The sequence below is a fragment of the Accipiter gentilis genome, chromosome 19 (assembly GCF_929443795.1).
Source record: "Accipiter gentilis chromosome 19, bAccGen1.1, whole genome shotgun sequence".
NCBI lineage: Eukaryota > Metazoa > Chordata > Aves > Accipitriformes > Accipitridae > Astur > Astur gentilis.
The window spans coordinates 1834000-1861380 of record NC_064898.1 but is presented as its reverse complement, the minus strand read 5'-3'; the positions used below and the strand labels follow the sequence as shown (position 1 = coordinate 1861380).

The 27381-nt window shown below is 41.5% G+C and overlaps 2 protein-coding genes across 6 annotated transcripts in view; both read right to left on the bottom strand.

Annotated features, from left to right (window-relative positions):
* Positions 1 to 27381, bottom strand: part of SPART (spartin) — a 338589-nt gene that overhangs the window by 125786 nt on the left and 185422 nt on the right. The window lies entirely within an intron of this gene.
* The window catches only part of DCLK1 (doublecortin like kinase 1), a 247869-nt gene that overhangs the window by 121515 nt on the left and 98973 nt on the right, over positions 1 to 27381 (bottom strand). The window lies entirely within an intron of this gene.

The window sequence follows — 27381 nt, the reverse complement described above, 5'->3', positions numbered from 1 at the left end:
TTCAAAGCTGTGCTCTGACCATCTGTTACAAGTGAGAAACACTTTTATGGACACTGCAGGAAGAGAGATAAGACACAAAGCCATAACCGTCACATTTATCACATGATGCATCAATGGTATATGAGGTAAATGCCTTTTGTTTACGCACAAGGTACGATTCAGTAGTTAGCGGATAATTAATTTGCTTTTGAGCCCACATCTCTATCCTTTGACTGCAAGGAAAAAAGGTTACAGCTTTGTATGCAGAATGAAATTAAATCTCCCTGACAAGGAATGAAACTCCTATGGGTGAACAGGTGAACATCACACCCTCTTCCTCTTCACCAGCAGAGTCGACGTGAAGTCTCTTCGAGGCACCAAGCTGAACCATCAGGTGAGCTGGGAACAATTCTTCCAGTACAGAATAAAAGGATAATCCCTTTCTACTCCCAACTATGAATAGTCAGGATTACATTGGTGTAGTTCTATGTCCATACATGAGATTTCCAGGGAGACCTTACTGCAGCCTTTCAATAGTTAAAGGGGCTTAGAAGAAAGATGGGGACAAACATTGTAGTAGGGCCTGTTTTGATAGGACGAGTTGTAATGGTTTTAAGCCCAAAGAGGGGAGATTCAGACTAGATAGAAGGAAGAAACTTTTTACGACAAGGGTGGTGAAACCCTGGAACAAGCTGCCCAGAGAGGTGGTTGATGCCCCAGCCCTGGAAATGTTCACGGTCAGGCTGGACGGGGCTCTGAGCAACCTGATCTAGTTGAAGATGTCCCTGCTCGTTGCAGGGGGTTGGACTAGACGACCATAAAGATCCCTTCCAACCCAAACCATTCTGTGATTCTATGATTTCCTTACAACAGCTTTTAGTTCACAAGGCAGTACTTAACATTTTAACGCTTCCATTCATATGACCATTTTTACTAATATTCTTAAAAAAACCCTCAGTAACTTCCCCGAAACCTGACTTTAGACTTACTGATACAGATTTAACAAATTTTAAAACCAAATTAGATATCCATCTACCTTTAAAAAAAACAAAGACAGTTGATAAACACTATTTCTGCTTCACATTTAGAAGAAGATTTTAAAAGGCTATGTTTGGTTGGGTTTTTTTAATATAATGTCTTTTAATTAAATAGCGCACTAGTGTTTGAACAGGATAATTTCACAAACAGAGTTTCAAGTCTACAGACAGGAAAGTAACACATAAAGAATCTCTAAAAATTGGCAAAACAGTTGAGAACAGTCCCACTGAACCAGACCACCCGCCTCATAAAAAGCGGTGGGGGGGCGGGGGAAGTCAGCATTTAAAGCCTACAAAAACACAAGTGAAAGAATTAGCTAATGGGATTTTGCCAGACTTTGGCATAAAAACAGGCACACACACACCCCACCCCCCCCAACCTGCAGTGACTGGTGTCTAGGGTTATAAAATTCATATCATGCTTCCCGGAAATGTGCCAGAAGGCTTTGGCATCTACAACAGTTATGAGCCTCTATGCTAGAAAAATCTTAAGGAAGAAAAATAGTGGTACATGTCGTGACTTGCTTGCAGACTAAGATTTGTCATTAAAACTATTTTAAAGGTAGAGCTGTAGCAAATGAAAATATAGGAAATTGAGAGAAGAACAACTAAATTAAATAAATGCCCCAAAAGAGACAAAGGTACTCCCCAAATCATCCTTTCCTTAAGCAATGCACATCATTTAAAATTCAGGTAGGCCCTGAACACCATTTCTATCACCACTGTCATCTTAACACCACACAGTACCTGAACACCAATATTGAAAATGTAAATATTTGATGGAGCTTTTTACCATGTTCCTACTCAGTTTATGTTCTATTAGTGTATCAGCCTCAGCAACCTTTATATAAACTCATTTACTTCCCATCTCTTTTTTTTTGTCCACAAGACATATCCTGCCTATCTTCCCACCCCATACTCCCACCAAACTTCAAACATCTCTTCCCTTCAGTCAAGTTCCTCTGAAATTGCCACCTCTCCCACAGCATGTACAAAACTACTAATTTGCAGAATGACATTAAAAATCCTGTGATTTCCTGTTTGCATCCCAAGTTTCACACATTGCTGCGGAGTGATAACCTTTACATTTGTGTTTATACTATGCAGAGTATTAGAAATGAACAAATAATAAGCGACCCCAGGCACAAAGTTGAGCTATTCTGACAATAAGCATGAATGAAAATTAAATTAATATTTGAAAAATGAAACAATTGCATGGATTTAATAAAACTCAAAAATGCTTGGCTCTGCCCAATTAAGAGAGTTTCATTCAAGCCTAAACAAGACACTAAAATGGAAGTAGCAACACCTCGCCAGGCTTAACTATGCCAATAATTAAAGAATCTCAGGTTCAATCAGTGCAATTTGTATGCAAATAAGAAAGAAAATAGGATTACTACAAAAGAAAAATAATTTATACTTAGATATCCTTGGTTTTTATTAAACTTTACACTTCAAATTTAAAGCATTCTTATGTTTGGCTCTTCTCAGTGCTCTCAGTTTCCTACTCTGTATGTAAAACTACATACATACCCTTCTTACAGTTTTTCTCGCCTCCTGAGATTTTATTAATTTGGGAATTATAATTCTAGCTCCTAGAAAGCTCACAGCAAGAGCATAAGTTCCCTCCAAACCCACCCCCCTCTGCAATAACTTCCCTTCAGGCTTCCAGTATCTTTTTATGTTATTTATTGGAAGCCTTGAGATGTCCTCCCCTGCCTGAATTTTCCATCCTTTCTGCCCCAGCATCCCCAGCCCGCTCCGCTCCCAGCTCACGCTCCTCGGAGGTCACACCGAAGGGCTGTTCCCGGAGGCATCTCACAAACATACAGCAGCCCCTTCCAGGCTTTTTCTGAGAGAAATCTGCAAGCACTTTCTATTCACACTCAGTCATCAGCTAAGCAACAGGACCTGCTTTTTATTATCCATTTTCACCTGTGGAGAACACAGCTCCTCACAAGTTATGGTTTAGGAGATCAAGGATTTGTATCACCCGTACCGGACTGTGCCAGCCCTTAAGAGGCCAGTGCGCTCTGCTACACGTGATCAGCTTTAAAATTAGTCAGTTTTTAAAACAGTGAATTACAGAAGCCTCCCTGATCATTTTTGTTGTTTTCAAGTCACAGAATCCACCTTCTTCTTTTTCACACGTACGTTTTTACCTTCCATATCCCACCAGGATGTTTCTCACCGTGGGGAAAACTAAGTCTATGCAGCAGCATTCCAACATACACCTTGAGTAAGAAGAAACTGAAAAAAACAGTTTTCTACAGCACACCTGGTAGTAAATATACTGCGACACTTGTAAACAAAAAACTTTCTGGCAAAGAGCTGATATTTATAGGTAATGGTGTCTCTCTTACGCTCTGTAGGGTAATGACTAACCAACGGTGACATTACCAGGGGGCAGGGAGTCTCAGGCATTACAGTTCTTCGCATCGGTGGCGAGCAAGGTCACAAGCAGGAGCAAAGAAAATAGATCGCTAGCACAGGCTTTGGGCTATACGCAACTCACATAAAAAAGACCAGCTGAACCATACATACCTGATGCAAAACAGGAGAGGCAGAAGAATTTATCATGCCTAAACTCACGTGAGCAAGTTGTCCAGGCTGAAGCCTGGATGCCCCACAAATCCTTGTCCTAGCAAACAACTTAACAATCCCGCGCGCCCTTCCAGTGGGAAACGCAGGGGTCTGCCCAGGCAGAACCCCAAATTATTTCGTACCCCAGCAGTTGGTGCGGTGCTTTGGCTGGAAGCGCAGAGGGGATGCCGGGACCCAGCCGGGCCAGGAGCACAAAGCCGATGGGCTGAACTGCCCCAGGAGGAGAAGAGGGAGCAGAGCAGCAAACCCGGCTTCCAGCCCAGCCTCAGCACTGGCTTTGCACCAGAGCACGGACGCTACAGGCACCTTAAAAGTCACCTTCGCATTTCTTTCCTTTTTTCAAACAGGCGAGTACCTGGAACCAATGAGAAATCTCCTAACTGATTTCCCTTGACTGTCCTGAAACGTGTACGCTCTTAATATTCACCTCTTTGAAGTAGGGAACTTTTTTATGGAGACCCTCTTTCTTGTATCTACAAAAGATGTGAGAAATTATGCTTTACGTTTTGGAGCACAGATGACCCAAGTGTAAGAATCGCAGCTTGTAGAGCCATTACCTGGTTTTATTCTCACACTACAAGTGAGAAAGAGCAGTCGGCAGCGGTGTGGGTGTGGAGGAGGTGCGGAGGGAGGGAAAAGAGAGGGAAAAGCAGGGGGAGGGAGAAGAGGGAGGGGAGGAAGGAGGGAGGGATGGGAAGAGGGATTGAATCAATCCTTTCTCTAAAACCACGAAATGGAAGTTACAGATGAAATCAACTTTGTAACTGTTGCATTCTAGCCACAGTGGGATCGGGGACCTTTCTGAATTCACATTTTAAAACAAACGCATGGCCAAAAAAAACCCAGAACAAAATTCTTTGCGTATGTCAGTCACACCAAATACCTTCCTATTGTTTTAAAGTTGACCATGTATCAAGTTAATACAGACTCTGAAATTTTTAAATAAAAAACAATCAGAAACTCAAATTTTCACCTGCATTCAGGAATAGCTCACAGCACCAGCACAGTACACCACCACCACCAGGATTACCAACGCTCACGTTTTTGTTACAATTTTCATAATGCCGGGTTCTTGGATGGAAAAGGAGGAGGGGGATGTTCTGTGTGTTTGTCTTCTTTTAATAACAACAGCTTAATTAGACTCAAAGCTGAAAGCTATTTTGGATGAGCAATGAGAAAACCTCAAGCTGGGATGCCTTCAGGCACCATAGCTGTTGGAGAGCTGGAAAGAAAAGTGAGGACAAATAAATGAGGTAGTAAGACAAAAAAGATGCAGAAGGATATAAGGAGAACTCAAACGGTAAGTGGGTATAGGGGCTTTCCGAAAAGAAAGTGAGACATGAAGGACGGCAGAAGGGAAAGACGAAGCGTAAAGGAAGGAGGAGATGCGGGCTGCAAGGCAGGAGCACACGCCGAGGGTGACAGCAGCGTAATCGGGGCTGGGGGGGAGAGCAGCCCCAGGGAGGGGGCAGAGGCAGGGAGACAGTGGCCAGCGGCAAGTGCCATCCAGACTTCATCCCATAGCCAGTCAGCTGGGAAGTTTTAAAGCTGTTTTAAAGTAGCCTTTTTGAACCTGAAACAATCTCATGTTGAGTTTGATTGTCTTTTCCCTGACGGTGAAAAAGACATTAAAAAAAACCAGCAAAACACTTTATCCTTGGAAGAACCCCAGTGTTTAAATGACTCATGATTGTAGGACTCTGACTCATTAATTTTATGTCAAGTTTCATGAGTTTTATTATGGAACTGTTATTCATTTTCTTGCTACTTTTGGTTCACTCAGCCTCAATGTTTAATTCCTAGGCAGGTCTCCTTAGCTCTTCATATGCCAGAGGAGCTCACTATACCTTTGTTCTACTATTTTTCTCCTTTTTTTTTTTTTTTTCCTCTGATTTTTCCAAGAAAACAAAGCCCCTCCTTGTTTTAAGATATAAATTGATCTTTATTGATGATTACCCTCTATTTTCCTCCTTGACCAAACTGTATTTTCCACTAATCAGCAGCCCTGCAGTATTTATTTTACCCTTTTCACCACTCTTTTTCTATTGTTTCATGGAGGAACATCTCGGATTAGATCCTGAACTGATTTCACTGCCATCTACCACTGGCAGTCAGTAAGAAGTCTCATGAGAGCTATGGATTTTCCTGAGAGCTTATAAATCAGAGAATCATAGAATAGTTTGGGTTGGAAGGGACCTTCAAAGGTCTCCTAGTCCAACCCCCTCCAATGAGCAGGGACATCTTCAACTAGATCAGGTTGCTCAGAGCCCCGTCCAACCTGACCTTGAACACTTCCAGGGATGTGGCATCTACCACCTCTCTGGGCAACTTGTTCCAGGGTTTCACTACTCTCAGTGTAAATAATTTCTTCCTTCTATCTAGTCTAAATCTCCCCTCTTTGGGCTTAAAACCATTACAACTCGTCCTATCACAACAGACCCTACTACAATGTTTGTCCCCATCTTTCTTATAAGCCCTCTTTAACTATTGAAAGGCCCCCGTAAGGTCTCCCCAGAGCCCAGGACACGGTTGGCTTTCTGGGCTGCGAGTGCACACTGCCGGCGTGTGTCCAGCTTTTCATCCACCCGTGTCCCCAGGTCCTACACAAGTTGTTTGTATAAGTATTAACATAGTCTTTTTTAACTTCATAATCTTAGCAGCATTACAGGAATGGAAGAGACCTTCTACGTTACTACATTTATCTCCCAGCCAGTGTAGGGTGCTTCCCGTACTAGCTTTCCCAGTGTTTTACTCAGTTTTGTAATACATTCCTTACTGTGTAGAGCTTCCCTTAGCAGAAAGACCAGTAAAACAACCGTTACTCATTCAGAAGGATTTCATGGCTTCAGGAAAATCAGAAATTAATCATTCCATACTGGTGGAATTGCTCTTTAGATCATTGCTATGAAACAAGAAATCCAAACATATCAATAAGGTTTTCAGGAAGGGAAAAGAAAAATACTCATTGTTTCTAAACAAATTTGATATCAAGCCTTCTTTTAATTTTTTTTTTATTTATTTATTTTTTTGAGGAACCTCAGCTGGCCCCATTCTGTGTGGACTATGGGATAATAGCAAGAAATATCCTTTCTGAGGGAAAGGAATTAGACCTCAACAGGAATTCACAGAGCATCACATTTGAATATTTCCTTCAAGTTTAAAGCAAGTCTATTTCCCTTCCTGTTGGCTCAGGCTCTGAGGCTTTTATTCATGCCCTTTCACATTTATCTGTCGTTACACACATGCCACTCCTTGAGATCCGGTCATCTACAGAAAATCTAATTTATCATGAGCATATATGTATTTCCTCTCTCAGTTTCTGATCCAAGTTCTCTCCTCAGGTTTTGGCTTAGCCGAAGGCATTGGGAGGTGTCTGCTACACATTTCTGAAGTTGAACGGCACCGAATTCATTCTTTTCTGTTGGAGTGAAATCTCCATGGTGACAACTGCATCATCAAGCTGTGAGAGCTTTTCAGTGAAGAGCAGCATTTTATCATGAGATTTACATTACAAGAGTGCCCTCTGTAAATGAAGAGGAGACGTTACCATAGGGCTTTCTGTAAACGAGGAGATGTTACCGTAGGGGTTCACACCGGCTGAAGCTCGTTTTTACCAACTGCCTCGTCAGGCCACGGTGCAGACTAATGCCTCTGAAACAGTCCGTGTGTCTCCCCAAATCAGATGAACGCAAGACACCATCATAGTTAGAAACACACGCATTTTCGTACTCGACCTCAGCAGGAATAGCTTGCTCTCCTGCTGCCTCACGGGAGCGGATGGACAGCGAGCCAGCACCCTCGGGCCGAGGGGAGTCGTGCTTTGCCCCACGCACCCATTCTGCCTCAGCTGCCTGGTGATCAGCACCGGATCGGGACTGACCACTCTTCATTTTGCTCCCTCTGTCACCAATACAGAGGTGGTTCTATTTTTTTAATTGTTGAAGATATAGCATCAGTCTACTTCTACCATTTGAGTATTCCCCAACATCCATTCTGTGCTATACACAGCTCGGCCTTTACGATCTTTACCCAGCAAAGACTTGGCAAATAAATCACTAGGAATGAAGCATCTGTTTTCCTCAGTTAAAACATGTATTTCTGCCTTGGTCAGTAAGGGCTTTTCCTAAGGACAAGAAAACCTTTCCACACTATGCTTTATACACTAATCTTAACATTCTCTGTTTTGTTTTCCTGTGTTGCACTAAATGATGACATGCTTAAAAGAAAACAAATCTTGATTAAGATCCCAGGTTTTGCAATTCTGCCACCACCTTCATCTCAAGGAACACGTTTAATTTGTGACAAATCTTTTTAAAACTTTCAAACCAATCCTCTAAAGTTCAGATAAAGATAATAGAAACTTGGCAGTTCTAATACACTGAAACTAATATACCTTGGCCTGAAACATTAGGCGAGACCTGAACAACTTCTTTGTTAGATTAAAACTAATGTAGTAAACAAGCTGCTTTGTTACAGAATGTGAGGAGAGGAGGGGATATTTCCCAACCGGGAACCCGTGGGCTTCTGCATGAATGCAATGCTGAGAAGCACTAATATTCAGTTTCATGAAAGGTTTCTCTGTGAGAACCACTAACACAGCCAGTTCAAACTCCTCCTGTTAAAAACTGCTTCATGGCAGACAGGATAAGAATAGTGAGAACGTGGCTCTTACCCGCACCAAAAAATGACTCCTGGCCGAATGTTACCTTACTTTGGCAGCTGCACCAATGCACAGTTGTGCTGACTAGCTAGTGTGGAGCAAGATAACACACATTCACATGGGAAAGAGGAAAAATGCAGAGACAGCAGCATCAAGCCTAGAGTGGGCATCTGCTCCCTTCACCTACTTTTGCATCTCCTGCATCAAATGCAAACTTGCTGCCCTCCAGTTTTCTTACCAGCTTACTCCTCCTTTTGTCCCCTCACTCCACTAATCACACCCTACAGGGTACTAAAATGTCTTTTCCCTCTGCACCTCTTACTTCCAAGAGTCTCCAGCACTGATGCCTGCTCTTGCAGCCAACTCTAACTTAAAACACTACTGTTGCCCTCTCACTTCAGTTCTCTCTTCTAAACCTGGGTCTTTACATCACACACCACAACAATATATCTCCCATTTCCTCTTCTACCAGAATCCATTTTCTTCCATGTATACGAAAATTCCAAGCAAGCTCTTTCCATTCACTACACCCTGGCTGCAAAGCTCTGGCAACACAATGTAATTCTCCTCCCACATCCTCCTCTTCAGCACCCTCTGAAGAGCACCACGGGCATTAAGTTGTGGCTCTTTACAATCTCCCCATCAATCCACTAAGGACAGTATTTGCAAATTCAGCAGCAGCCTTTTCCTGAAATGCTTTTTCCTCATTCTCAATTTAATTCCAATTTATCAGAGTCACATAGTTTCTGTGGAAATCTCCCTCCTGGTTTTCATGGTACCATATAGTTATCCTCCTGCTTGCAAAGACTGCAATCAATGCATTTCTTTGCAGTTTCAAACCACTTCTTTATTTCTGCAGTAGCCAGTCTTTGGCTCCTTCCTCTTATTCTGTACTACATCCCCGATTACAGTCATTAGGAAACACTACACCCTCTGTATTTCCAACTTCAGAGCCTACAATATAAGCTGTAAAACTCTACTGGCTTCCCAAGTCCACAATCTCAGCGTGTTCCTCTTTTTCTTTCCATCCTAAATTTAGGATACTACATTGCCCATTAACTCCCTACACAAAAGGGGTCTCAAATACTTTGCTACTATTACTGAAACCTTAATTCAATATACCTCTTTAACTACCTGGCTCCTGCCTTGTAGTGTTCCAGTCCATCGAAAGCAACGAAGAGCAGGCATTTCAAAGGAGTATTTCAGATCTTGCAGTTATCAGATGTGAGGTGAACAAACACCTTTACTAGCTTCAACCAACCCTCTAACGGTCAAAGACCAACGAAGCATGAGCTTTTGCCCTTGCAAAACTGGAGTGCATTGCAGGTTCACGCTATCTACAGAAAAACAGAAGTCTCAGTGGAGTTTCTTCAGAGCCTCTTTTATGTCTGCTGTATCTGTTTTGAGAGTGACTATCAGACACAACTTAGATCAGGGAAGCCTGGATCTGTACAGCTTACATAGCAAGCAGTAGTTTTTCATCGTGTTTTATGCATTTTATCTTTACATTTGATGTTTATTTGGTTGCCAATATGGATTCAGCAAAGGTCCTGAGTTATCTGCAAACTGACTCATCTTCCTTTTTGGGCACTTCCCCAAGTTACTGACAGATGACATTATTTAGTCAGAATCCAAGGTTTGTGTGCTGCAGAGATTTAGCTATCTAAATAGATTACACGAGATGAACTGATGAAGGAGAGCATCAGAGTAAGAACATCACACTGGTACTTCTTTATATGGATACTCATGCTCCAGGTCCCATAACTTGCTCAAGTCCAAAGCAACATCCCAGGACTAAAAATAGTTTAAAAATTCTGAATAGTAAGTTTTCAGCTCTGCTTGGTTTGGGGCTTCAAAATTTTTATTGTTTGGCATTTCCTACGAAATAAGAATTTGCATTTCCACCCAGGTACATCCTATGTTTTGAGTGGAAGTACCTTGTGGCATTGACTACTCCTTAAATTACTGTAAAGTGTCTAGCAAATGACAAACAGTAACAAACAAGCAACGACTTGTGAACAACAGATCACACAGTGCTTGATCCAGACCCCCCATGCAGACAACAAAAAGACAGACATTTGCTCCAAGCTCTGAATCGGAGCTGTATCCTATTGGTTTTGGTCCAAGAGGTGCCCCATAGCATTTTCTTGGCAGAAAAGAGGCTGCTAGAGCATAAAGCAAGGCAAAGGCAGCTGTATGTCCTCTACTGTCTGTGCCAGGGTGACACAGAAAGCAGGATCAGGCATTATTATTCCTCTTGTATTCATACTGAGAAAGGACAGAGGGATGGTCTCTTCCCCCAGCAGCTCTGCTCAGTAACACCTACTGGAAGCAGCAGCTGGTCAGGTATCTCTACATTGCAGCACAAGTCAGAACTACTCCCACACCCAGGGAAAGCCAACAACTCAGCGTTATCTCAAAAATAATTGTATTATCATTCTATTTAAATGAATATTTGAAAGAAATTTAAATATTTTCTAATTTTTATTAATAATACAATAGATAAAGCTGAATTTCTGGACAGATTATTCAGGCAAGTAAGCAGAAAGGCATACTTATGAGCAATTCAAGGACTGCAGCAATTTCTAAGCAATGCTTTTGGCAAAGAAACAGGAAAGTGAACCTTCAGGTTCAGAAATCCAGCTGGATTAAGAGGCAGGATGTCCATCTGTCACAAGTGCATCCCCGAGTATTCTTTTTCTCTGGCAAATACACAATGCATATTCCTATACCACAACTAAAAGTGAGATAACTTTGCAGCCCCACAGCCCAGACAATCTTGCTCATAAAAGTCAAACACATACACCTGCTAAACATTTCTCCTAAACAATGAGTCACTTGGCCACATCAACTACAGTCATCTTTTGCATCGAAGGAAACTGAATCCTGCTAGTCACCATAAAATACCCTCCTGTTAATCGCATGGCAATTGCACAACAGATCAGCATGCTTGTGATGGACAACTCAAACAGCAAAACAAAGCTTGTAAAGTGAAGAGAGGAAAAAACTCCTCACACATTTAAAATAAATTAGTGTTAAACAGAGAATGGGTTTTCAGAACAATCAAACATCCACAGAACGGCTGGTTTAACAGCAGAAGATGTAATTAATGGGCCAATGGAAAAACAGTTGAAACTTTGATGGCAGAGTTCAACTACATCTGGATTAATTTTCTTCTGTGCCATATTCATGTATTTTCCTTTTTCAGCTGCAATACAACACTACCGTTTAGTGGTCAGACACACAAAGTGCGGACTCCAGCAGCCCTCCTGGGTTTTTTTGTCCAAACAGGTGGCAACTATTTTAACAGTAAAATGCGTGCTCACATAATCCTAAAAAACAGGAAATGAATATTACTCTAATTTCTGATTGCTAAGTAAAATAAAATTTCCTTGAATTTAGGTGCTTTAAAGCCTTGTCAGAGGTACTAAAATAGTTTCAAAGCCTAGGGAAGTAAAACTGAAGCATTTGCAAGTTATTACCGGGAAAAACATGATACTATCTCACACAGCTCTGGGGCCGTCTGTTGTAATGTATTTCAGAATGTAAATGTACAAGGGAAACAATTTATGCAGCTACAGAAGCTGTCTTTTGCTTAAAAAGATAAATGCAGTACCATGCCCCTGTGAGTTATTTATTTCGTAATTATTACTGAATTCTACCATTAAATACTCAGGAACAGAAAAATTAAGCACAGAATACGTTGCCCATGATCTGCTGAGTGAGGAATCCTAAGGAAGCTTGTTCATCCACTTATCTGTGTCAAGATGGTGTTTACTTTTACTTATTTGCCATTCAAATCATTGTACTCCTGCAACTGGGCTTGAACAAAAGCTGCTGGTTTCAGACCAGTCTCTTAAAGTATCTTAAGCACTCGTCAGTGTGTTCTTCAAAAAACAGTGACACTTGAGAGCTCTTTGGCTGAAGAAGGCCTTTGTACGACAAAACCTCTTATGAACAAAAAACTTCCAATTTGAAGGCTATGTAGTAGAAAACCCAAGTGCCTTTTCGATCATCAATCATGTTACAAGAGAAAATGCTATATTTTTTTCATTGGTTGGGATAATATTACTTTTTAGAATACCATGCCAGATATATCAAAAAATGAAAATCCACAGCTTTGTTATGTTTGCAATCAACAGCAGAGCACTGGACTACATTCTCGCGTCTGTGTGTAAAGTTTCTAAAATAAGCAAGAACAATCAATCATAAATTTTCATTGCTCATATTTCATGACAAATTTTAGCTGATGATTTAATCCTATCCTTCTAGTTGTTTAGAGCAGGTAAACGAGGCGGCAGAGACTGGCTACGTGAAATGAATTCATTCAGAAGAAAAATGCAGTCAGGTGCCAATTTCTGGGAATTATAGTTACAGGTTTGGAGTTAAGAAGGAAATGTCTTTTTAAAGTACAGATAAAAATATTTCTCAGGGTAAGCTTCTAGTGCTAGATGAAATTAAACATTGTACTCAGTCATGCTCACTGTCTTTAATAAATGCATTATATTGGCCCATTTCCTCACAAGGCAATTAGTGGGTCTGAAGTAGTCTTAATGTATTTCCTCCCAAATCTTGCAAACTTGGATTTCATTCATAAGTCTCAAAAATAAGGTGCACATGATAAATTTTTCTCAAAACCTCCTTTTTCCAAATACTTGCAGATCAGTAAAGCCTTCTGGTTGCAATTTCTTCTTGAATTCAATAAAATTTTTCAACCAAAGGCACTCTCATCATTTTACCTGAAAGTGTGCAAGACCATTATTTCCATTTTCAATTAAAAGATCTATCAAAGACATGCTATATGGCAAGTATGAGTCCTTGAATTAACTCTTAGAGCAGAAGCACTCGATTCATTTTCCACCACAGTCCACTATGCATTTTTCTAGAGGTCTGCTTATTTTTGCCAAGTTCTGCTCAGCAGGAAGCTATAAAGCTGGGTCCTGCTCCGCTTGGCCGGCCAGATGCTGCTCTCTACCTTCCCAGCTGGGAATTGTGGCAGCAAGCTGCAATCACTTTTTGAGACACTGGGAGATCACACGGTCTTCCCGTGGAGACTGCAGGAGACATGATTATCTGGGAATTGGTCTGAATAAAATTTACTAGTTGTCTGGATCCAAATCCAGATGGAAATCTTTGATTTATAATTTTGCTTTAGATACTGCAAATCCCTCTATAACAGAAATTGTATTATTTACATCACTGATTGATACACGAAAAGGTCGAAGATATAGTCTATGCACCATTATGAATATTGGGAATGGGAATATTTCTGGCTTTCTTTTTCGAGAGAGAGAGAGAGAGCACTGCAGAAGCAGGTAGAAACATGGAATTTGTAAGTTATTAATATCTGAACTGGACCTATGACACCTTGCGCCTGCAGCAGAACCAGATTTCAACCAGTGATTCAAGTAGCAGATGGACTGTGCAATAACATATAGCTACCTAAACACACTTAGAGATGGGAAACTTAGTTGTCCTTCTTTGAAAGCATTTCACTTCCAAAATCCCAGTGCTACAATGCAGGCATCACCTTATTGTCCATGACACAATGTTCTCATGTTAGCTTACTGACTAACGGTGGACTCTGGTGATAAAGCTGTAAACTGCATTTCTTTCAGGCATAATCATTAATAAAAAGAATGCGGGACAGCACTCCATCGTACGCTGACTGGAATGTAACTGAGATGTATGATGCCGTTTGGTTAGATACACATGCTAAGTTAAGGCTCAGCATGCAACACTGAAAAAGAGCGACATGGTTGACTTCTAAAAAAAAAGGAGGAAAAGGAAAAACAGATGTCAAGGTTTCAACAAGTCATTGCACACTGCAGCTGGAACCAGTACAAAACCAACACAAGTATGCTGATAATGAAGCATTTCATGTAACAATAAGGGCAATAAAATAGCAGAAAATGCAAAACGTTGAACGGCTAAACACCTTCTTCAAATTCCAAAGGGTCAGTGGGGCTGAACAATAATAGTAATCCTTTCAATAACCAGATCAAATGATTCAACTATTACAGGTCTTTACGCTCAAGAAAAGTGAAAATTGAGAGATTCCACTTAGAAGAAGTGCAAAATATGGACAACAAATCTAAAGTCCATTCCAACCAGACATTCAGATGCACGCTATCTCGTCACCATCACTCCTGAAACTATTTGGCAATAGTTTCCATTATTACAGCAGATGTTAACAAGATGGATAGAAACCATGCTAAATAAACATTAATATTAATATACAAGTATTTATCTAGCAAAGCCACTGTTCAAATTCTATACTTCCCCACAAGCATTTCTTGGGAAATTAATCAGAGAATTTGTCTTGCTAGTAAGTGCTACAAATTCAAGGTGTTTCCATTAACAAAGACTGCATCCTTCAGAAAAATTACTAAGCAACGTAAACCGGGTCTACATGTGTAATCCGTAACTGGACTGGTGGAGTGAATCTCGTAACTGGAAAGCCGTTCTCACTGGGCTTCGCCTCCTTAGGACAGAGCAGCAAAGGTAGGAAATGTGCAGAGAGAATCTAATTTACAAAAATTTACAACGTGAAAGAGTTCAAAAGCTTAAGGATGAAGAAAGAGCAGCCACAAGCAATAATCACAAAAATCTGGAATTTTAAGCCCAGCTCTGTGGAAGAGACACCTCGGTCAGAACAGCGTCACCACTATGCAGGCAGGCTGGTTACAACTGTTAAGATTTCTGAAGCAAGCTGAACATAAGGATTGCTTTCTCATGTAAATGCTTCTTACTGGAACGCAGACTATCGCTTGTGAGTCTTTCGGTACAGCAAGTTCTGCGACATTACTAAATCTAGCAAGTAAAAAACAAGCAGAGTTTACAAATCCATGAATATGATGTGAACTATCCGGATTAGAGCTGACATCAAAGCAAGCAAGCAAAAAACTCAGATTGACACTTGGGAAAAGGCTTTTACAAGCAGTGATAGAGTCACAACTGACTACTCAAAGATTTGAGAATTAAAACGAAACCCGCTAAGAGGTAGCTAAACAAAAAGGTGCAGTCAGTTAAAGTTGCAAATAAATCCAGGCCAGCAAAACACAGAGCAAATTAACATAGCAATGGGAGGTGAAGAGGCGCTTTCTCAAGAACATCAGAAAGTTCGACCATGATGATGCAGAAAACAATTCCTTCAAAATCCCTTCTATTTTGCTAGAAAAGCTTTTTTTAATATTTAAACTGTAATCTTAATCTCAGCTGTGAACTGTGAAAGGAGGTACTTTTAGTAAGAACAGATATCCAGAGTTGTTAATTTTAAGATTAAAATTATTAGAATATACTGGTGCCAGTACCAGTATCATTAAAGTAAACTTGTTGCCTAAGAAAATGTAAAGGAAAATTTTTGGCTGCCATACAACCCTCTTGCATTCATCACTGACCCGACAGCTGCATATTTATAGATTCCACAAGCGAAGAGTGTTGCATTCATGCTTAATTACTAGAAAGTTCATCCTCATCTGTGCACCTTTAGGGTGACTTATTTTAAGCTGTAGCATAGCTTAGAGGAAACATATGGCGATGTAATAAGTGCCAAAGGAATTTGGAAGTGTTTTGATTCTATTTGACACAACTAGATATATCAAACTGACACCCTAATGCAGAGGCACATTTCTGCTGGCAGTGCAGCATCGCTTACATGCAACAGTCGTACCAAAAATATTTGCCAGATGCACTTGGAAATTATATGCAATTTAACGCACATCTGAAGAAGAACTGACTCAAAAACCAAATGAAATAAAAAAGATGGAGTAACGCGTGCTCAGGCACTACAGCCCCAAAACTTGTAGAACTGGAGGCCCAGAAGTCCAGGAAACCATTCAGCACTTTGGCTGTTCCTTACACAACTTCCCAATCTTTTGACTTGTATCACCTGTGTTCTGATTCTACTGCCTATAATGAACCCAAACTTCATAGCCTTCAGCTAAAAATCCTTTACTTCTGAGATCCAACATCTTTTAGGGAATGGTGCGATAAAAAAACATGAAAGAAGTCAGGCTACAAAACGCAGGAGAATTTAGCGCGTTTGCAATTCAGGAGGCTGCTAGGCGCAGGTAAGTTTGCGAGAGAAAGATACAGGAACGGAAAACAGCACCGTGTTGGGAAGGGAAATGTGCACCAAAAGCCATTTTTGCCTGTGACAATGCCCTGTTGTGTTTCTGAATTTCCTTTTCACTCACGGATGCTTTTCTGCAGAACAAAGGGCCAGATCCCCAGGAGGACAGCTGATCTCCGCACTGCACCCAGGTTCAGGGTTTGCATCCAGAACAATTCAGGAAACCGAGTTAAATCCACATACATTTCTCTACGCATCACACGTGTATCAACATCAACAGATCTAAAGATCCTGGGATACATAATGAACCAGAAAATGTTTGACCTAGAAGAAAAAAAAACAGATGAAGGTTTGTCCAAGCTGGTGATCTCTCCAAAGTTTAGGTATGTCTGTGAAATGGCAGAGCCTGAATCTCTCTGCTGTGCTTGCATATGGTTTTGTTGTCGGTGGGTTTGGGGATTTTTTTTGTTAACCGAGAAACTGAAATAACTGGGTTGCCACCTCAGAAGCAAAGAGAGAGAAAAAGGAAGTATCAACCACCTGAGAGCAAAGATGGAGCTGTGGATACACTAACTGTCGAAGCTGGGTCATTTGTGCAGAATTAAAAAAAAAATAAAAATTATCAAGTCAGACAAAAGCAGCAAGAAGGAACCGACTACACAGCCCACAGATGGTGGCACACTCTAATGGGGATGGAAGTAATTATGAGCCAGTCTTAGTCCTGGGACTCTTCAAGGAGTCCTTGAATGATATTCAGAAACATTAGGCACGTGACAGGGGATAAGCACTCTCACTTATATTAACAGCAAGGCTCCAATTACTCTGACTAGCTTCATTAGTTTGGAAGTGTTAATTACTTCCAGCAAGTGCAGGTAATGCTTCAGAAAAAATATGAGATGCTTTTCTTTCTTAAGAGATACTGCAGCAACAACTTGATATTGGAATCCAAAGTTTAAGTCTTCCTGTTGCTTAAAAGAAAACCTGAAAAGTGGGAATATGAGCACAGAAAAATCAGCTTCACAGCCATGCTTGGAGAGCTCCGCCAAGTGCCTAACTGTTCAAGGGTGCTCTGCATAGTTACTCTTCACAATGTATGTTAGGCAGCAACGTATATGAGATGCATTTGTTTTGTATTAACTACATAATTACAATTTTCTAGCAAATTTATAACAGGCAACAGACTCAGCCAAAAATACCTCAAACATACACCCTTACTTGAGCCTTCCCCATCATTTAAAATCAAGTTAACCCTTTCAATCCCCAAAGATACTTCTTTCCATCCGTTTGCATTTTTATAGAGGCAGTTACTTTGCCTTTTGTTCCAAGATGACTAGCCTCTAGTATAATCCTTCTTTGCAGAAGCCAAGAGGCTGTGGGCATGTTTTCCCTTCTTATACTAAAAATGAACCTGAAAGCATACAAAATTCCTTTTATCTACTTCAGAGCAGTAATTTGGTATAGGAATAACCTACAAGGACCCAGAATAAGCTCTCAGTAGGAGCCAGACAGTTTAGCACCAGCAGTGATGCATCTGTATAAGGCCAGCATTAGGACTTGGAAAGGTGTTTTATAGGTTTTTTTAACTGGCAGTGTGTGATTTGGGCATAATGTAGGTATTAATATTCCTTTAAAACTAAGGTATAATAAATTGTATTTGTTTTCTCCTACTGTTATACACAGCGGAAATGTATTCATAAAAGTTAACTTCAAGAACAGAAAGTTCTTCAGTGGAAAAAGATTTTTAAAAAAGGTGGGTCAGAGCAGGAGCAAAACTTTAAGCACTTTGAATTACCTTCAAGGGGTATCTCACTGCTGACAGGCTGTCCTGGTTTTGGCTGGGACACTTAGTTATCTTTCTGGTAGCTGGTATAGTGCAGTGTTTTGGATTCAGTATGAGAAGAATGTTGATAACACACTGATGTTTTCAGTTGTTGCTAAGTAATGTTTATACCAAGTCAAGGATTTTTCAGCTGCTTATGCCCAGCCAGCAAGAAGGCTGGAGGGGCACAAGAAGTTGGGAGGGGACACAGCCAGGGCAGCTGACCCAAACTGGCCAAAGGGACATTCCATACTACATGATGTCATGCCCAGTATAGAAACTGGGGGGAGGATCGCTGCTCGGGAACTAACTGGGCATCAGTCGGTGAGCAACTGCATTGTGCAGCACTTGTTTTGTATATTTTAATCCTTTTATTATTATCACCATTATTATTTTCTTCCTTTCTGTCCTATTAAATTGTCTGTATGTCAACCCATAAGTTTTACCTTTTTTCCGATTCTCTCCCCATTCCACTAGGAGATGGGGGGAGCGAGAGGCTGCGTGGTGCTTAGTTGCTGGCTGGGGTTAAACCACAACACAGGCCTAGTAGCTTAGAGTCTCAGTAAAAACCAGCCTTACTAGTTTACCTTCGTAAATACGTTTACTTGGCGTCCCTAATTATCTCAAAACTTCCTGAACCTGCACATTAGTGTAGGAGAGGGACAAAATGGAGACACAATAATAGAGAAGAACACTAATAGAGATTCATAAGATATATATCTAAAGATCCTCCACACTACATTAGAACTTGCCTCCGCAAACAGAAACCTGATCACACAAGTCATGTATTAGTTTCTCTCATGTGACCCAAAAGTTGATGGGAAAATATTCGAGAGGGGAAAAACCACGCACTGTTTGGAATGGCACAATGACTCAACCGACTTGGAGGCTCAAAAGAACATAAAGCTCTAAGTTACCATCTGGGGCATCTTTTAAAGTATTTCCTGTGCAAAGATTACCGTCTACCTTACTGAGGTCATTAGTGGCCACTGCAGAACGAATCCACTCTCGAAAAAGAGCGGTCATCCTAACGGCAGGCAGCAGCCGTGCCTTCCCTCCTGACCAGCCAGGAACATTCGGAGATAGGAATATTGCTTCCAAATGAGGCTAAATAGCTCCCTGTCCATCTGAAGTGGCTCCAGAGGTCTTCCTTCAATTTTAATTACCCAGCGCAGACTTCAAACGCTCTGCGTATCCAAGCTCAGCAACATGTGACCAACCTGCTTGGTTTATCGTGATGTTACCTAAGTTTATTTAACGTTCAGAGTTAGCGCCACTAAACTTGAATATTTATTTGAAAGCAGCGATGCCTGTTGACAGAAACTGCCGGCGCGCACATGTACCATAGAAGAAAGGGAGGAGAGAGGAGAGGACCCCCGACCCCGATCGCACACACGGGGGAGCTGCAGCTCCGCCAAGCCCCGTCCGTCCGTCCGTCCGTCCGTCCCCGGTCCTCTGCCCCCCACTGCCGGGAGAGCCGAGCGTCCTTGGGGTTAGGTTTGTGTTATCTTCTGACACTCTCTAGCAAAGAGACTTAGGGCTTCTTTAGATTCAGACAGGGGAAAAATAGCACATAAATGGAGGGGGGGAGATCATAAATTAACTCTCACACATCTCCAAGGGAGCTTTCATTGCAGAATTTCAAAACTAGTGACTTCTGTTCTCTTAAGGGTGAGAAATCTGGTTTTTCTACCCAGGAGAAACCCTTTCTCCATTTCTGACATTTCAGATGCATGAACTTTGGTCTTCTTGAAGCTATGCTTGCCTAGGAGCAATCACCTAAGCTAGTGCTCATAGCATGAAATTTGGTTTTCACGCTTCCTCCCCTTTTTTCTGAACATTAGGAAACAGACTTTAATGCGAGGGTGACCGAGCACTGGCACAGGTTGCCCAGGGAGGTGGTGGGGTCTCCATCCTCGGAGATACTCACAAGCCATCTGGACATGGTCCTGGGCAGCCGGCTCTAGGTGACCCTGCCTGAGCCGGGGGGCTGGACCAGATGACCCCCTGAGCTCCCTTCCAGCCTCAACCATCCTGTGATTCTGTGGGTTTTTCCTTCAGTACACTTTCTCCTGCCATCACTCACTCTCACCCTTTTTCCATTAATATCTGCTGCCTCAATTGCCTTATTCCCGCTCTGTTGTCTCTCTGCTTACTTTTCACTTCTTGTTTTTCACTCTTAGACAGTGAAAGAATATTCTGCCCTTGGGAAGTAACAGGAGAGCTGCATGTTTGACAATTGGAGCTAACAATCCGGTCCGACTGAAGCATCTTCCATCTCTATAGTAACACAGGGCAAGAGGCACTACAGGAGAACATCATCACCATGGCTAGAGGATACCAATACCTACTATCATACAAACTTTGTGTAGCCAGTAAATTGCACTATTTGTATCAATATAAAAATGCTTTCCTGTGTCACAAGGACTGCTAACACGCTAGAAGTAAACGTATGCTTCATTTGTGAAACTGCCACATACATTCTTGTAAGTATTCTGCAAAATCAAGTTGAAATTCCTGATTATTTTTTTTTTAACTGATTTTTGAAACTAATTGTAAAGGACAATAAGCAGACCTTATGTAGGTTTAGAAGCAAAAACCCCTGACAGGGGGCTATGAGCATGCTCCAAAATAGCTCATTCCCGTAAAAACACAAAAATAAAACCCCAACCTAAGTATAAGTCATTTTCATAAACAAAAGTGGAACAGAAATAAATAACATAACAGATTTTGTGTCCATAATTTACCAGAGACAATCCTCACCACCAACAACCACTCTCAGTTTTCCCTATGCCCTGTGAACAAATTTCTCACCAACTTTACCTGGACATCAAATTACAAAGCTACCTGTCTCCTAGAAGCCAAACTATCCCTGACCCTGTTCCTGAGGAAGAAGGGGAACTATTTCATCTGGCTGTGGAAACTTCAGTCAAACTCAGGGGGCAGAAAGGCTGTTTTCCCTCCTGCACCACCCGCCCCAGCAAAGGCACGTGGCGTTCCTGGGAGAGTGTAGCACCAGCCCGGGAAAGCTCTTCCCTGTTTCAAAAAGCTGAAACATGCCATAAACGAAAGTTAGAAAAAAAAAAAAAACCTTCGACACTCTTTCTGTTGCCTCTCAAGCTCTGAGCTTACCTCCTGGCACGCAATTAAAGCTGTCTTGAGAGTACTAAAAGAAAGTATTGAGTCGACTGCATTACGTCCATAAAACTAAAAACTCAAGCTTGTTATGGAATGACATATTAAACAGTGTTTCAGGACTGTGGCTTGCACTATTACGACTATTTAAATGAGAAAAGAATAATCTGAGAGAAGAAACGGTGAGGCCAGTCCTGAGGAATGATAGCTACTGTACCTTTGTGCCTCTTCTGCAAGCCCTTGCTTCCCACTAACAGAAATAAAGGATTTAAGCTAAACTTAGTTAAGGAAAACTTTGAAATAAGTTGGTTCTATCATAAATTTACGTAACAGAAACTTCTTTCAATTCCTAAGCAGCACTAACTGTTAAATCCTGTTAAGTTTATAGCTGGCATATGATATGCAGGGAGCCATGCTGCCATACTTTGGATGCAAGGGGGCCACACAACTCTCTAGCTCTGAAATTACCACACGCTCTCAGGCACATGGACCACAACAGGTGAGAATGGGAGAGATCTCCCAGGATATCTATGCTTTTTATTCCTCATTCTACTGGTATTTTTCAACTTTTCAAAACACAACAAAATGCATATCCTTCGAGGTGAAAGATTTATGTATTCTTACAAAAAATCCAATTTCAAAAATAATGCTGCATTCCTGTATAATCCTATCATTTGTTTGCTACATCTGCTTCTCAGCAAAAGCCCTGCATTCCAACAATTGCTTACTTTCTTGTTACAGTCTTAGCTGCAGTATCTTGATAAATAGATGTTTCCATGGAGATGACAAATGAATATCATCCATGTTGCAATGAGGTTCTGATTTCATCTTGAACCATTAGCTTTCAAACCACAGCTTATTCATTATTCATTTGCAGTAAGGAAATGGCTGAAATCCAGAGCATTACAGCAGATTAAAATCTGTGCATGCAGTCTAAAAGACAGTGCATTTGCCACCATACAAAGTGAACAAACTCCCTGGGATTAAAATAATGATCCTAGAAGCTGTCCTAAAGGCCCAGAAAATTTTTCCCCTCAATTAATAGCATACCTACATAAAGTAAGGGAATTAAGACATATTTTAAGTATTCAGGCAGGCAGGGGACTTTCAGAAGGGAAAAACAGTAGGTGACATCTAACTTTTTTTTACACTGTAAGAATGACATTAAATGCTTTTCAGAAACTCAGGAACAGGCACAAACATAAATCATCAAAAATTTGACTTAATAGCTTAATAGGAAGATGTAAAATTTTGTGCTTTTTGACTCTTCTTGTGTATGAAATCAGTATCTGATTCCCATTAAGAAAATGCCTTTCTTTTATCAGTGGCTGACAGGTGACTGTAGTCTTTAGCAGCTCTGAGGGAGTCTAATAAACAGAAGGAGAAAATATTTTCAGTCCTTCTGTAACTAAAAACCTCTGCAGTTGACGCAGTTACTTTTTAAAAAGGACTTCAAAGCTCATGAGAGCTTTCCACTCTGCAGGAATAAATACCTACTTTTTGCCTGCTCAACTTAGAGAAATATTTATTCTTCTATATTTAAATAAAGGCAGTAAAATTTTAAGATGGCAAATTACATTAACATACAATATCAGTGCAATCCATCACCTGAAAACGTTTTTTTCAGTCTTAAGTCCTGGGCTAAAAGGAGAAAAAAAGTCAATGCACTGTTATTGCTAGAAGTAGCACCCTCTGAAAGAAACTCTCTGTCTTCTGCCCTTTCATATACGAGGGCTTCAAATTTCTGGTAATTCAAAGAATATAAAATACTCTTTCTTAAATGCTGGCCTAAGACTAGCCTCCTTGGAAGGAAGGAGTCTGTGACCAATGCTTGAAAGACACAGCAGACACATGCACTGCAGTGTCACCTAAGTTTTACTGCCTGCTCGTTATCTGTCATTGCCTGTAACAGCACTCGAATTTAATATAATTAAGGTAGGCAGGAATTTTCTGGCTGATTTTGAGGTCGAAGGTGATTATATGTACATGACCTGAAAGACATTTTGTCTGGGTGAAAGTTATCGTGCATCTGATCAAGGGAAACAAAACGGGACATATAAAAGTGGGACGTCCTTCACACTTGCCCTGGTTAATAACATCCATGCTCCTGCTGCCTGAGCACTAGAGTTGTCCTGGGAAAAGCATGTCAATTAGAGTAAGTTATAACCAATTACGTGTCTCATCATTTGAATTATTGTCCATTAAAAACTGACCTGAGTTTACAGAACACATTTTGTTCACGTAATAGGCTTAATACCAGTGTGACAAGAGGTCGAAGGGTAACAAGAAATGATGAACAGAGATTACTTTGTTACATGGAAAGGGGATGATGAGCAGTAGCTCATTTTTTCCACTAACGCTACATGCCACTTTCATACTACTACTATCTTACCTACGTTTTCAGATTACCATGAAGTTTGAACGACCACATGCTCCACTGCACAAACAGCCATCTCCATAAAGTCTCTTCGTATCTCACAGATGAGGCTTTATCCAAGCATAACACAGGGATGAGATGAAGCAAGCGCTAAAGGCCAACTCTTATTCATGTCAAGAAATATGCAGACAGTCTAGACAAAGCCCTGAGCTCTTCCTGCGCAGGTTGCCTCACACGGAGTAGCACGTCTCCTAAATGACCTTTTCTGCAGAACCACAAACTTGCCAGGGTCATTTTTGTTGTTGCAAACAGGGATGGGGGAGAGGGGGAGAAGAGGAAACCACCGCTCGGCCTTTGCAACCTCTGAGGATTTGATCCACTACATTTAATTTAGGGAGCTTTTCCACTCTGAACTCAAAATAGAAGTTGCAATTGAATCTGCTCATTATTGCAATTCACAGCAGTTAAGGTCTGGACCCACCTGAGGTTTGAATTGAGACATTTGGGACACGGGCTGTCAGCAAATGGCTTTGTCTCTCAGACCTAACTCTTTTCTTGTTTGGAAGGAAATGGGAAATGCTCTCTCTTCATCACGCTCTTCATTTGCCTCTGAGCACAGATCCATAATAACCACCACAGCATGTTCTCACTCACAAGCACAAATTGTAACTTTCCAAGGAAATAAAAGCAACAGGCAGATAGAGCGAGCCATGAAAACCTTTTTACCACAGCACAGTCAGGATTCCAGCATGGAGCTTGATGACAGATGGAGTGAAACATGCACTTTTTTCCCTTGAGAAGAAAAACAAGAAACCCCAGGATGGAACAAGGTGTTCCAGATACAATGTCATGGAGGACTTTATTGTAACTTCCTAAGATAAACACACAAAAGACTTATACTTTTGGTGATATTTACTGGAGCTAAAATGACCGCTGTGAACCCACTGTAGAGTATACGGGATCTTCTGAAAGACAGCGTGATGTTATTAAGTGTTATGTTTGCACATACTTGTTTAACCTATAGCTTCTCTTTGCTTGCCCTTTCATGCATTTACATAAACTTGTCACCATGTGCTTACCTGCTACAGCCTTTACGTTCTCCAACTGGATATGGAGAAGTAAGTCCGCAGGCAGACAGCACGAGACGGTCGGAATCCAGTAATAAGTGAGCGTATGTGGTCCTTCAGCAGGAAAGTCACTGCGGCCACCCTGCTTCACCTGGTGCAGAAGAAGCCTGGCTGTCTGACACCTTCCTCTGGTATTATTTTCAATTAGACATTGTCACACGCAATACACTTGACCCTTTGAAATCTGCAGCTTCCAATTCATTTAATGAACATAATCCTGTATTTACTACTGTTACATATACCGTACAGCATTAAAAAAATCTGCAAGTTTACACAATGTCCATGGGAAAACAAGAAGCCATGCATTTATGTAACTGACCATTTCTGAGGTGACAACAAAGTTTGAAAATCACAGCCCTAAAAGTCCAGGACTGGAAATTAGGATGCAGGAAGGGCTAATTAGCAGCCACAACAGACTCATTAAGGTACTGAGTCCTAAGAGGGATTAAAGGTTCATACCCCTGTAGCATTTGGGCTATATAGATTTGACCCCTAGGCCTAGGAATGCACTCTTGTAGGTTCTATTCCAAGCTCAGTTTCAGTCTGACCTTCGAGAAGCCACCACAGAATTTGTTCCAGTTTAATCAATGTGTTACAGTACAGATATATTATTTCATACATCTACAAAATGTCCTGAGTTTGGAGAGTGTTCAGTAAAAAGCATAATGCAGAGAAGGAAGTTAATTTTTCCTTGGCACTGAAGAAGAACCTAAATCTTCTGCTTTAAACCTAGAATAAGATACAAAAAGTTTATCAATCAAAACTATTTGGCCTTTGTTCAGTGACACGATATTAAAGCAAGAACATATAATCTTCAAAAACATTTGCGCTAACGTTATCCCTTTTCCTATTAGGAAATAACTGAAGTCCACAGAACCCAGTTTTTACTGTTAAGTTGTACAATACTGCGGCACTAGGGCAGAAAACAGCATTTCAAGCATAGAAACTCTGCTTCACTCGAGTTGAAGTCACATTGCACGGGGAGAAATAGGCTTACTCCCCCACTTCAGCCAAGCAGAGCTAACAGACAGCAGCAAGTCTCTCTACAGCAGGGCCCAACACGGCAGGCAGGACAGCCCAGAGAAGCTGTGCCATGCTGTCGGGAAGTCACCCCGCCGCGGCCTGATGTCAAACTCGGCGTGCAGCACCACCAAAGCTATGGGCCACTGCAACCAAAGCCTTCTACCAACATCTGCGTGGCAGAAAAAGCAGGAGAGACTCAACTACGTCTTTGTGAAGACCCTCCCCAACTTACAAAATCAGAAGAAACATACTGAAACTAGACACTGCTCATTTGCAGAACCACACCGTAGCATTTCTTCCCCAGTATTTCTATCTAGAGACCACATTAATGCAGCTTATCTACTTTTCTGCTTTCCTTTGCGGCTCGAGTACTTGGGGTGATACCCCACAACCTGCCGGCAAGTAAATGACTCGGGGATCTCTCAGCTGAAAAACTGTTGAAGAAGCTGCAACAGGATGGGAAGACCAGGGCTATCTATGGTACTGTTAGTTCTGAAGCCCCTCAAAGGACCAGACTTGAAACCCTGCTGTCATCTCATGGTGGCAGAAGCCCCACAGAGAGCCTGGGGAGAGAAGCTCAGAGTCTGTGACATCCCCGTGAGTGCAATCACATGCCCTCACTCACACAGTCCGTATTCACCAGGCATAAGCAGGGCCGAGCACACCGCCTTTGAGCACAGCATTTTGTCAGCTTTGAAGTCAAGGTCCATGGCTAAACAGCTTGCCAGGCATTTTCAGAATGTACATATAAACTTTGCAGTTGCCAACCTGCTTGGTGACAAATTGTAACCAGAACGGACAAAGCACCACTGCAGCACCACTGGGAGGAAGAATTGCTTCAATTTTAAATTACTACTTCTCTTCTGAAAGAGATCTTATTTTTGTCTCATGAAACCTGCTTTTCCTAATTTCTTCTCTGCAGAAGGGAGAATTTATGCAATGCGTAGAGCTGGCTGCACTATGTATAGATAGTATTATAGATCATCACCTCTGATGATCATGTAGAGTTCTTAAACCAGTTGACATTTTTCACACCAGTCTCAGTTCCAGAAAACAGCAGGGAAAACTTCAGCAGTAGCTATTGAGCCATTTCTCTGTTACCAGTTAAGATAATACTCAAACAACTGAAGTGCTTTAAACAGAAAATTCAGCCCTTCCCTTGTTTGGAGCAGGGACTACGCCAAGGTCAAACAAAAGCCTCGTTTCCCTCCCTGTGAAAACGCCAGTTTGCTCAGATTTTAAGGCGTAGAACTGCATTAGAATCGGACGATCTCTTTTTTCAAACGCTCTGCCTCCACAGGGCAACTTGGAGCCCCAGAAAGCGCAAAGCACCGGTAGGGAGGATGTGCCCCTCCCAGCTCTCTGGCACAAGAATCCGAAAAACCCCACTTTTTTTTGCTGTGCAATTGCTGCTCCAGCCACCAGATGCTACTGCGGCATTAGAATGGGAGCCGGGGGCTGCGGCTGCCGCTCCCCATAGACCCGTGCTGGAGAATGGACATTGTACAGCCTTTAATTAACGATCATACGCTACCTCATCCCCCGA